Consider the following 12146-nt stretch of genomic DNA (forward strand, 5'->3'; position numbering starts at 1 on the left):
GAATCATTATGAGGCATAACATGAGCGGAATATAATGTGAATGCATGATGAGCCTTTACAAAATGCAATAAGTCATAATACTTAATCAAAATACTTGTTTAAACATGAGTGCGGAAATAACATGAATGATCCAAAATGGCTATATGACTCCGAAAGTGTGACATGACATAACTGACTTGTCTAGTCTATGAAACCTCTAACATAAGTCTAAACATGGAAAACATACTCGTTGGGACAAGGCCCCCAGCATACCTTAGATGCATAGCTAATCATTAAATAAAGAGTTGACTAAACCCCGAATGAGATGGGGCTCACCAATAAGCTGATACGAATGTTGTCCTACTGAGAAGATGTGTCGTCCTGTAAATCAGTACCTGCATCGTGAAATGCAGGCCCCCAGGAAAATAAAAGGGGACGTCAGCACATTGAATGTACTGGTATGTAAAGCAACTGAAGAAATAACATGGGACATGGAATAACACGATAAGAACTGAAACTGAAAACATGATCATGAACATGAGTACATATACATAAATATCATGCACAAAGTATCGTGAGTAGGGAGAGCAGTAAATATAATCGATAACATGGTATGGTACTTGCGTCCTACCAGCAGAACACTCATACCTTGCCAGGGACATGAGGTTTAATAATATTATGAAAGGATCCAGTCATTATGAGAGATCGTCCGGGACATGGGTGGAGTGATCCTCATCCTACGGTGGCTACGTAGTTTTAGGCTATCTGAAGCCCTCCTCGGTAATTAAAGCAACTCCCAAAAACATGGACATGTAAAATAAGTGGCACTTACTGCCCATGGTTTTCATTAATATAACTTGTTTGTACATGGATATCATGAATTATAGCTTGCTTGCATGAACTTGTAAAACATGTATAGTATTTTCTTGAAAATAGCATAATATATCATAAACTAGCATGCATGAACCCATGGAATGGGATATATGGGTTTTTCATAGATTACAGACAAATTCTTAATAATCATAAAGAAATATTAAGAACTCAATGATGGAATTATAACAATTCATACATAATATAATCATGGACATGGACCTAGGGTTATCATGAGCATGGTATAGAAACCCTAGTTTTCGCAAAGAATAATAATTTATGGATTATGAAGCGTGAGGAAGAACAATGATGTTCCCACACATAGATAGTAACTCTACATACCTGGTAATGCTCCAAACTTGAATTAAATACCTTAACTTTGAAGAAGATTTCCAAAATCTTGAGTTCTTGAACTTTGAGATGGGTTTTCTTGAAAACCCTAGTTTAGGAATGATGATTTCTTGTTTAGATTACAAGGATATGTATTAGAATTGACTTGGAATGATTAGAATAGGCTTACCTTAGTGTTCTTGATGATGGGAGAGAATAGAAGGTCGTTCTAGAGCTTGGGGGTGTGAAGAATGAAGTGAAAAAGCCTTAAAACGAAGTTTTAAAATTGTTGTCGGACTCATTTTACGCCCTATTTTACGTCCCGTAAAAGTTTTCCGGACCTTAGATCCCACCGTAAATCAATTACAGTGATTTGGGCTTTCTAGACCAGTTTTACGGCCCAAATCTATGGCCCGTATAATTCTTACTGCCCGTAGATTCCACCGTAAATCGACAGAATACTATTTTAGTAAAACGGGCTTAACTTTTTGTACAGATGTCTGTTTGACCTCCATAATATACCGTTGGAAAGGTATTTCAAATATCTACAACTTTCAAGAATGAAATCTTCCCAAATTCCTTACAGACTTTTTCGTATACTCATTTTAATTGAGATATGGTGCAAACTCACTTGAACACACGCTCCGTAGGGTAGCTTCCGACTTTACTTTGCTCAAGGACTCTTCCCATGTCTTGATTGGGTTTCAAAAAACATTTATACACTACTCAAATTGGGTTCATTATACCCCATCTTATGAGTCAAATCTTAGCCCGAATGCACGAGGTGTTACAGAGACTCTATAATATAGCCCACAAAAAAGAATTGAAAACGGATCAAGCCAAAGGTACATTTTGGAAGGTTATTTACAATGGGCATAAGTAATTTTATAGTTGGATGATCCATTTTTTGTTGATCGGAAGTGGTATATGGAAAGCAGGAAAAGTGATTGAGCCATACAATTGTGGCACGGATAATTATACATAGGATCATTTCAATTTGAATAGCAACATGATTGCTACTTCATTGATACCATTTGTTATGATCAATGCAAAAATCAATATTAAGTTTGTTCAGGAAACTATAAAAGGGATCCATCACTATACTCCTAGTTATAGAAAAGCTTAAAAAGGGCGTAAGAAAGCTTTTGAGATGGTGTATGGTGATTTTGAAGGTTCTTTTAGGGCATTGCCTTGATACATGGCTTCCCTAGAACATTTCAATCCAGGCACTATTTTTGAGTGGACACACGAGTCAACTACAATGCAAGGCGAACACATCTTCAAACATCTTTTCTGGGCCTTTAAACCAAGTATCAATGGATTCAAAAGTTGCAGGCCGTTCATCTCAATAGATGGCACCCATATCTATGGTAAGTATGAGATGAAATTGTTGATTGTTGTTGGCATTGATGCAAACTGAAATATTTTTCCACTTGCATATGCTATAGTTGCACGTGAGAGATATGAGTCATGGACTTGGTTTCTCAGTTTATTATGGAGTCATGTTGTTTGTGATAGCAAAGTAATTGAACCAATTTATGACCGTCATCAAGGGATCTTGCAATGTGTAATGACACATGAATGGTTATAGCCACCCACCACACATCATAGATTTTGTGTTCGACATTTAAAAAGCAACTTTAACAAAAAGTTTCTTAACTCTGATCTTGAGAAGCTAATGTGGTTGGCTGCTACAGAGCACCAGAAGAAGAAATACCAAATGAGGATGCAACAAATCAAAACTTTGTCACCTGTAGCGCATATGTGGTTAACCGAGCTTCCAAAGGAAAAATGGACATTATATAAGGACGGTGGTTATAGGTGGGGGGCTATGATGACAAATGTTTCTGAGTCTTACAACGGTTTATTGAAGAAAGCCCATGGATTGACTGTTATTGCCATGGTTTGCTTGACCTTTAAAAATCTTGTTGATCATTTTGTTAAAAGAAGTGCCCTTGCTGCTTTGCTAATGGTAAATAAGAAGACTTGGTCGCCCGGTGTTGATAAGAAGTTCCATGAATATTGGGATGGGGCCACCATGCACACTGATGTGATGAACTACAACATTGTGACTGGGGTCTTCGAGATTCTGACATTTGCACACGAAGGTAAGGGCGAAAATGTCCATAAAGTCTCTGACAATGGAAAAAAGTGTTCGTGTGGAAAGTGGAAAAACTACGACATGCCATGTTCCCATGCAATTAAATTATGTCAGATCCGTAAAATTCAGCCTAAGGACTATGTTAGCAAGTACTACAGTTGTAGGTATTACAAGCAAACATACAGTGGAAAGTTTTCTCCCTTTGGTGATGAGACATATTAGCCTGCAAGTCCCTTCCGTTTAGTTGCAAACACTGTATACGAGTGAACTTCTGGAGCCCAGAGAACAACTAGAAGGAGGAATGAAATGGATATTGCTCCTGCTCACATGGCTAGGAGGTGCCGAACTTGCAGGCAAACCGATCATAACAAAAATCGCTGCCCCAATCGTACTCAGTAGTTGTTGTTGCTTGTTTACTATTAAGTTTTTTCATGAGTTCTATGTTGTTGTTATCTTATGTAATCTTTGTTATCTTATGTAATCTTCAATAATATGTTGTTGTCCTTGTTTTAAAATATAAACGGTTAGTATTGTGGAGTTTAATTTTGTCTTTAATTTAACAGTTATTGTTTGATAAAACTTACACAACAGTTTATTGAATGAACATAAAATTACATTATAATTGAAAATTAAAAAAAATAACACATAGTTGGTTTAAGGGCGTTCGTTAGGTATGTCATCATCCGATTTTTAAAGTTCGTGTGCTAAAACACTTACTTTTTCATGTTCTGTTAGTGTGCGATTTGTTGCTGCAGCTTGTTCTTCAGCGAGCTTAAGGATATAGTACCTATAACATCTCACCAACATCCTATTATTCTCCTTTCGAATTTGTTTCACAGCTACCTCATATTCTACCATATCGTTGCGCTCCATCCACACAGAGAACCGAGGTGTCTTGGGTGCCCCCAGTTGCTCAAGCTCATTCATGAGCCTATTTGACTCATGGTACCTATGCTCCCATTCACGGAGTAATCCGCAGTAGTACTCACATGGATCTGATTTTTTCAGCATCTGAAAATCATCTTCTCGTTCGTCAAGCATGTGCGGGTCGTCGATCTCAAAATCATATGGATCCCATGTTCCCTAGTCACTGTTGGATGACTCTGAACTTGAGCTATCATTCCTGTTTTCCAGGAATGCCCAAGCAAAGGGTGAGGAAGAGCTTCCAGGAGTGTTCTCTTTATTCTTCGACATTTTTTGGATAGTAAAATGGATTGTAAATGCTCAGCCAAAGCTTTTGGATAATTTGCGAAATGCAAAACAAAAAAAATTGGCTCTTGCTTGTAAACGTTCACCCGAAGATAACAACTACATGTTAGAATTCTTTATAATGTAAATTTTGTTGCATTTCATTGCATATCCACCAAAATGTAAAATAAAAAATTGGAGTAATCCAAGTTTATAAATAGCTTTTCGTCATGGACTTGTCAAATCTAAGTTTTTATATTTTGTTGCTGACTTTGCGAAATGCAAAGCTAAAAAATTGCCAGAAGCTTGTCAATAGCTTTCAATTATTATTTTGACTTGGAAACGGATTCCTTTTCTTTTTACATGGACAAGTCAAATCCAATTTTTTTTTATGAATCTCGTCAGTAGCGTTCATTTTTTTTTTACTTGGAAACGGATTCCTTTTTTTTTTTTTACAGGGACAAGTCAAATCCATTTTTTTTAAAGAATCTTGTCAGAAGCTTTTTTTTTTTTACTTGGAAACGGATTCTTTTTTTGTTTTCAAGGACAAGTCAGTTCAATTTTTTTTTTTTAAGAATCCTGTCAGAAGCATTGTTGTACTTATCTTTTCCAAGTTTTATATTTCATTGCATACTTTGCGAAATGCAAAGCTAAAAAATTGGCTTGGAAACGGATTCCTTTTCTTTATACAGGGACAATTTAGTTCCAATTAGTCATGGACTTGTCAAATCTAAGCTTTTATGATTTGTTGCTGACCTTGCGAAATGCAAAGCTAAAAAATTGTCAGACGCTTGTCAATAGCTTTAAATTATTATTTTTTTTGACTTGGAAACGGATTCCTTTTCTTTTTACATGGACAAGTCAAATCCAAATTTGTTTTTTAAGAATCTTATCAGTAGATTTCATTTTTTTTTTAACTAGGAAACGGATTACATTTTTTATTTTTTTTACACGGACAAGTCAAATCCATTTTTTTTTAAGATTCTTGTCAGAAGCATTGTTGCACTTATCTTTTCTAAGTTTTTATATTTCGTTGCATAATTTGCGTAATGCAAGGACAAGTCAAATCCTAATTTTTTTTACACGGATTCCTTGGCCAGGCTGTTGAAGGGGCTAACATTTTCTTACAATTGCATTCATCCAATTTATAACTAATCGGACTACTTCAACCAAAAAAATATAAACCTTCAACCAATTTTAATCGTATTTGATTATCTATATCTCAAACTAACTAACTTCATTAATGTCTAAAAAAAACTTTTTTCAGCAGATGGTTTAAAGAAAAAACATAAAGGAGAGGGGAGTTCAAGAAACCCCGATGGGAGGGTCGGGAAAATAAATTTAATTACACCGTATCTAGGAAAAAAATTATGTTTGGTTGTTATACTAGCTTGCATTCACAAAAATATTATGGTGTCCTTCGCCCCCTGAAAAACGAACCGATAAATATCATCCAACCACTAGGAGATGCCAGACATATCATTAAAGGCGAGATTCATGACTACAAGCCTCCCGGCATAGGCGTATGGGGGGAAAAGCTCCTGTGGGTGGAGTTATACTCCAACCGGTGCGACTACGAGGCGTTATGTCGTTGGCATGGTCTTCCGGTGGTCCAAGCATTATCAGCCACCTACCAAACGAATTATCTAAAGGACGAAGAGTCAGTTATTTTGGCATTACACAAAGAAATATTTGAGTTGGAAAAAACTTTAGCCCTCCATCGTGCTCTTGAGGACCTTAATTTTGGAGGAACCGAGGAAGAATGTTGGCAAGTGTTGGAAAATGATAAAATACATCATCATAATTCCTACCCAATCTATCCTGACATGACGGAGTGCAACGGCCAAGAAAAATATTTACCAGGAAGTGTCAATTGGGGGATACCCTGGTGCTGCAAAAGCCTGACGAAGGAAATTTTATTTGATAGCGATGAAATGAGAGAACGCAGTGAACTGTGGGGCTTGGACTACGACGCTCTCGGATGGGAGGGGGGAAATCGCTTAATGAAGATGGATGAGTTAAAGAGGAAGATGAGGATGAACATGAATACAATAGCATTAGCGTCATTCTTGACACTAACGAAGATTAGAATTTTTGGATTAATAAGATATCGTTTATATTTTTAATGAAGTCGGATTTATTTACTTGAAATTCAAATTGAAATAACATTGAAAAATGAAAAAGGTACAAATACAACACTTAACTAGCTGACATAACAACAGAAAATGCTGATGAAAAATCATCTTCATCAGACATTTCGCAGTCCGAGTTCCAATCAGGGGTAACATATAACCCCAATCTGTGTCCCTCCAAACGCAACCATCGCAAACGCTTCCTATTATTTTCTTCGCCAGTGCGGTTCAAAGCAAGATTCAGTTCTTGGGGTGATGTGAGCGGCATGCCTATTGCACGACATTTTGGAAGATGTAGGCCACGACTTCTTAAATCGATCTCAATATTATGAGCTTCATCCAGGCAGTAGTTCCATTCTCTCCTCATCTTGCTAATGTATTGTCTATTGTACGCTCGCTCGGACTAAGCGAGCACTCAAATTCACGTTTCAAAACCCATTGACTCAAAAATGTCACCTGGCTAATATGTCATTGGGCGCGTTTCCAGAAGAATGGATTCCACGATGACATTTTGAAAGAGCTTGTTTTAGCGTGGTGAGATGAATGAGGTATTAAGGAAGACTATCTATAGAAAAATACATGGTGCAGAAAGGTCTAAACCCCACATGCAATTTTAATATTTATTAAAAAAACAATCGCTGGTACTTAAAACAATTCGTTGGTACTTAATCCGTTTTTTCAATTTTAATATTTATTAAGAATCTTGTCAGAAGCTTTCTTGTACTTAATCCATTTTTTTTTTAAAAACAACATAATTCATGTAGAAGTCTAATTAGTCAGAAATACACGATAATTCATATTGACGGAATGTATGTCGTTACTCTATATTAAATGTAAAATCAATGCATTAAGTAAATTAAAACAACAAAATTCATCTAGAAGTCTAATTAGTCAGAAATACACAATAATTCATATTGAAGGAATGTATGTCGCTATAATAATTCATATTGAAGGAATGTATGTCGCTATAATAAGGAATGTATGTCGTTATAATAATTCATATTGAAGGAATGTATGTCTCTATAATAATTCATATTAAAGGAATGTTGTCACTATAATAATTCATACATAAGTCTAAATAGTCATAGATACACAATAAATTTTCAAAATAAGTTGTTAAAGCTCCTCATGCATCCCTACGTGTGCATCCTTTCCTCCCACTAGTGCCGCATTGTGTTGGCCGGTGATCCCTACGAGATTTGCGCGGGGGAACCACCTCATGCATCCCTTCCGCACCCTATAAATATCATACAAAATAAAAGTTACTTTTTAATTCGACACTTAAAATATATACATAAAAATTTAAATTCAAAACGAACCAGTGCCTTTAAGTCCCGAACATCTGGCGTAAGTGCAAATGCATCATTAAAACTGAGCCTCCTTCCATCACAGGGAAAATTAGCTGGAGGTCAGGATGAGGTACTAGTCTGAGGAACTTGGAAAATGAGGTTCTCCAAAGCCTGTTGGCTCCAAGGTTGTGGGGAATTGCTAAATGGGGTGAAAGCTTCTAATGTTGATGATGCTTGTGGGGTGACCATATTAGACAAGTTATATGGAGCATCAGACGGAATCATAGATAGGACAGATATATCCATAGTCGGATAGTGGGAACTATGTATATCCATAGATGAGTGACATGGAGCTTCTGGAGCAGTCATAGATGAGTCGGAAAAATCCATTGACGGATAATATGGGCTAAGTAAATTCGTATGTGGGTCATGTGGACTAGATGGGTGATATGGGCTGGGTAAATTTGTATGTGGGTAATGTGGACTAGATGGGTGATATGGGTTGGGTAAATTCATAGGCGGGTGATATGGAATAGATACATCCGTACCTGAATGATATGGAGCGGTCATAGATGGATCGGAAAAATCAAACGAATGATCCGTACCTGGGTGTGGCTCTAGATCATCAACGTGATTGTCATTAACAAGTTGGTGCACCACATGACCTCGACCCAGTGGGTTACCAATACCACGTACATTTGCACGATCCCGCGTCCAGTTGGCAACTTAGGCGGTGCGACATAATCTGCTGGTGGTAAATAATCGGGATCAAATATCAACCTCGTCCCCATTGCAGCAGCATTCAGAGACTTAGTCGACATGTTAATAAACCTCTGCATCAATGCATTCATACCCTCAAAATTTGAAGGCACTGTGACGGATCTTCCTGAACACTGTAAGCCAAGTGTCTAACTCCATGAATTCCACGATCCTATAAAAAATATATAACAAACAGTGACGTAAGAAAGCCATTGATTGGTAAAAAGAAATTATTATGTATCATATATGTACAGTTATTAATATTACTTAAATATATAATACATATGATACACATGTATTTGTATGTAAATCGGTTCCAAATCCTTTATATTATGATTTAGTTAGAAAAAATAATTAAATTACTTTCATAATCATGGTCAATGTAAGTCAAATTCTTAGACCATAAGTCAAGATATATTAATTAGTACTAGCATTGATTTTGTTTCTACTCAAATATTAGAAAACTATATAGTACATCATTAACTGTCTATTTAACTTGACATGCACCAAAAGGTACGTACCAGTGCTTCGTGCCTCCCTGCGAGGTCTTGGTATAACCTATCCACGGTACATTCTATATTTCCTATGAAAGTGCGGGAGTTCCTCCGGTACCATTTAAAATATTCAGAATTCGGTCCGGGAGCTACAGTAGTATGGTTAGCTTCAACTATTAGTTCCCGGCAACGTTCCCCCAAATATTCAGCTCTCTGAAAATTTTTCACCATCTCCGTACTTATCCTAAATTGCTTGTCCAGTGAAAAATGAAATGGTATATGTTGGGGGAGTGGTCCCGGAACAGACTGCTCCATACCAAATTGTCGAAGGACCCGGCCTGCCATGTGTCACTCTCGGTAGATCCCACAAATGAGTGGCACCTGTGCCCTCCAAATGTCCTGACCACGTCGACACCACTCCAGAAGTCCATTAGTGATGGCTTCTGTATAAGCCTCCCACACAAACTATGATAGCAAAAATATTATACAATCATTTATAATTTATAATACAAATTATACATTTTGTCATTACAACAAACATCCATTATGCATTTTCACAAAATAGGGGTAGTTAAGTAAAGATTAGAACATTCAAGCAATTTCCTTCCTTCTAATTTCATCATATCCAAACTGTGCAAATGAAGAATAAAAAATACTCAATAGTAGAAAGAGTATCATGACCAAATCCTTGCTAGGAGCACTTCTTTTTTATTTAGTTCCAAAGCATAACAAGAACAGGCTAACTTGAAAATTCCAAATTTTGATGGAAATAAAAACAAAATAAAATAGTTTAGTAGCCTTCTAGCCATTAAAACAAACCTAGACAAAATACTAATTGTGCTAAAAGAAGAAAAGCTCATAAAAAATATCACAACCAGCAGCAAGTTGTAGCAAATTATCTATAACAAATTAAAACAAAATCAACCCATTATCACAGTACGAGTTAGCAAAAAATTAACAAAAACTTTGTTGTTGTTATATTTTTCACATTTCTTATCAAAAAATTTTAAAAAGAAAAATACCTGATCATCAGTTAGGCTGTCCAAAATATCCCTACAAACTACTAGCAAAGCTCGTGCCTCGCTTTCACGACCTCCACGACGAGTCCGCTTCTGCGCAAATACAATATCTCGTTCGTTTACTCTTATTGGACGAAGTAATGGCTGCATCGGGATTATTCACTCCCAAGACCAAACCTGTATAAGTACATTTAAATATATAAATATTTTTTTGAGTTAAATAAAATAACCCGAAAATACACATGAAAATTGTGTTGTTATGGCTGGGTTCCGATAATGCGCTAATATTGTCGTGCAAGCCATCCGACAATATTATAATTTTTAATGATTTATAATACAAATTATAACACTAGGATATCTAATGTATTATTTATAAGACAACAGAGAAGTTGACTGTTTAAACGTGTATCAAGCAATACTTTTAAATTGTTAGTGTGATAACTCAAGAAAATCTGGTTAGCTGGCATTTAGATATATATACAAATATTAATAATATAGATTGAATTATATATAGTGGTACATTTAGTGGTTATAATAAAACTCAATTTTCGGTTCCTATTTTCATTTTTCAAAATTCAGGTAATGGTGGTTATAAGAATGCTACTTGATCTCTTATTTCTACAGAAGTAGAGAAATATAATATTGAAATTCACGCACCTGTAACAAAGCAATAAATTCACAAACATCATGGCTATTACCCATCGAAGCACGTCATAGACAATTGTACAAGCATGATAATGTTGCTGCTCCCCAAGCTTTCCCGCCCATTGCATCAAGGTCTACTATGTTAAGCAAAAAGTGTAAACTAAGAAATGAACCAGTATTATCAGGGAATATCGTGCCACCAATCAACCAAAGCAAATACAGCCTGACCCTCTTTTGCACCTCAGCCTCATCAGTGTGTTCATCAATAATATTATTCGCGGCAATCAAGGTTTCCAAATGATTAGATAATTGTGTTATTACCAACAAGCTACTACCTTTAATCGCTACTTCTCTGGGCAGCCAACTAGTAAGCTCATACATTAATTCCCGCCACCTTGATTTAGTTATTTTTTTTAATATTTCTCTGCACCAATGGGTGGCCATCCATGGGAATGCCATATAGGACCTCGACATCCTGCAGTGTGATGGCACATTCGCCAGTCCACATATGAAATGTATGCCTCTCTGGACGCCATCTCTCAATAAGTGCAGTGATGATTGCTTCATCATACTACACATCACCTACTGCTAAAACTCCCCCAAATCCACACCTCTCAAAGCACCTCTCAAAGTAATTAAGGATGTGATTATGTTAAGGGTGTTGCCTCATGTGATTCCAGAATTCATGATTCGCACGACGTATAGTTAAACACACGTTCTGTCCAATCAATTTTCCATCCCACACAGCCTAGGATCGATGTTGTTGCTGGAGTATTAATAAATCATAGTTTTCTGGACCTAGATGTACAGTGACTTTGGGGCGATCCATACCTATAACATTGCAACACGAAGCCACTGCTGTTAGAATAATTGACAATAAATTACACAATTGTTTACTATATTCAATAGGAAAGTCAACAAAGGTCAAACTATAAGATATATTATCACGTGACAAAAGAAAAAAAAATAATAAGAGTACAACTGTCAAAAAATAATTGCAGTTCGCTATGTGGTTAACGAAATGTAATTAAACGTTTGGTTAAGCTCATAATTAATTGTCATAATAGTATTCATCTTATAGATAGCTACTTCTTTTCTATTTAAAACAAACCATATGACTGGAGAGGGGATGCAAGGACAGTTCATTTTTTTTTACCGGACCGGAAAAGTAACTTTTTGGGTATTGGTTATCCAACGAAATACCCATTTTGGTATTAAAAAAAAAAAGACATGCTATTTTTGTCTATTAGCTTAAAAAAAAGTCCAATTTCTTGATCTTATACTTTTAATTTGAAAAATAAAATTCTTAATGCTTATCAATAGAAAATAATCTCCAACGA

The sequence above is a fragment of the Lycium barbarum genome, chromosome 12, assembly GCF_019175385.1.
Source record: "Lycium barbarum isolate Lr01 chromosome 12, ASM1917538v2, whole genome shotgun sequence".
Lineage (NCBI taxonomy): Eukaryota > Viridiplantae > Streptophyta > Magnoliopsida > Solanales > Solanaceae > Lycium > Lycium barbarum.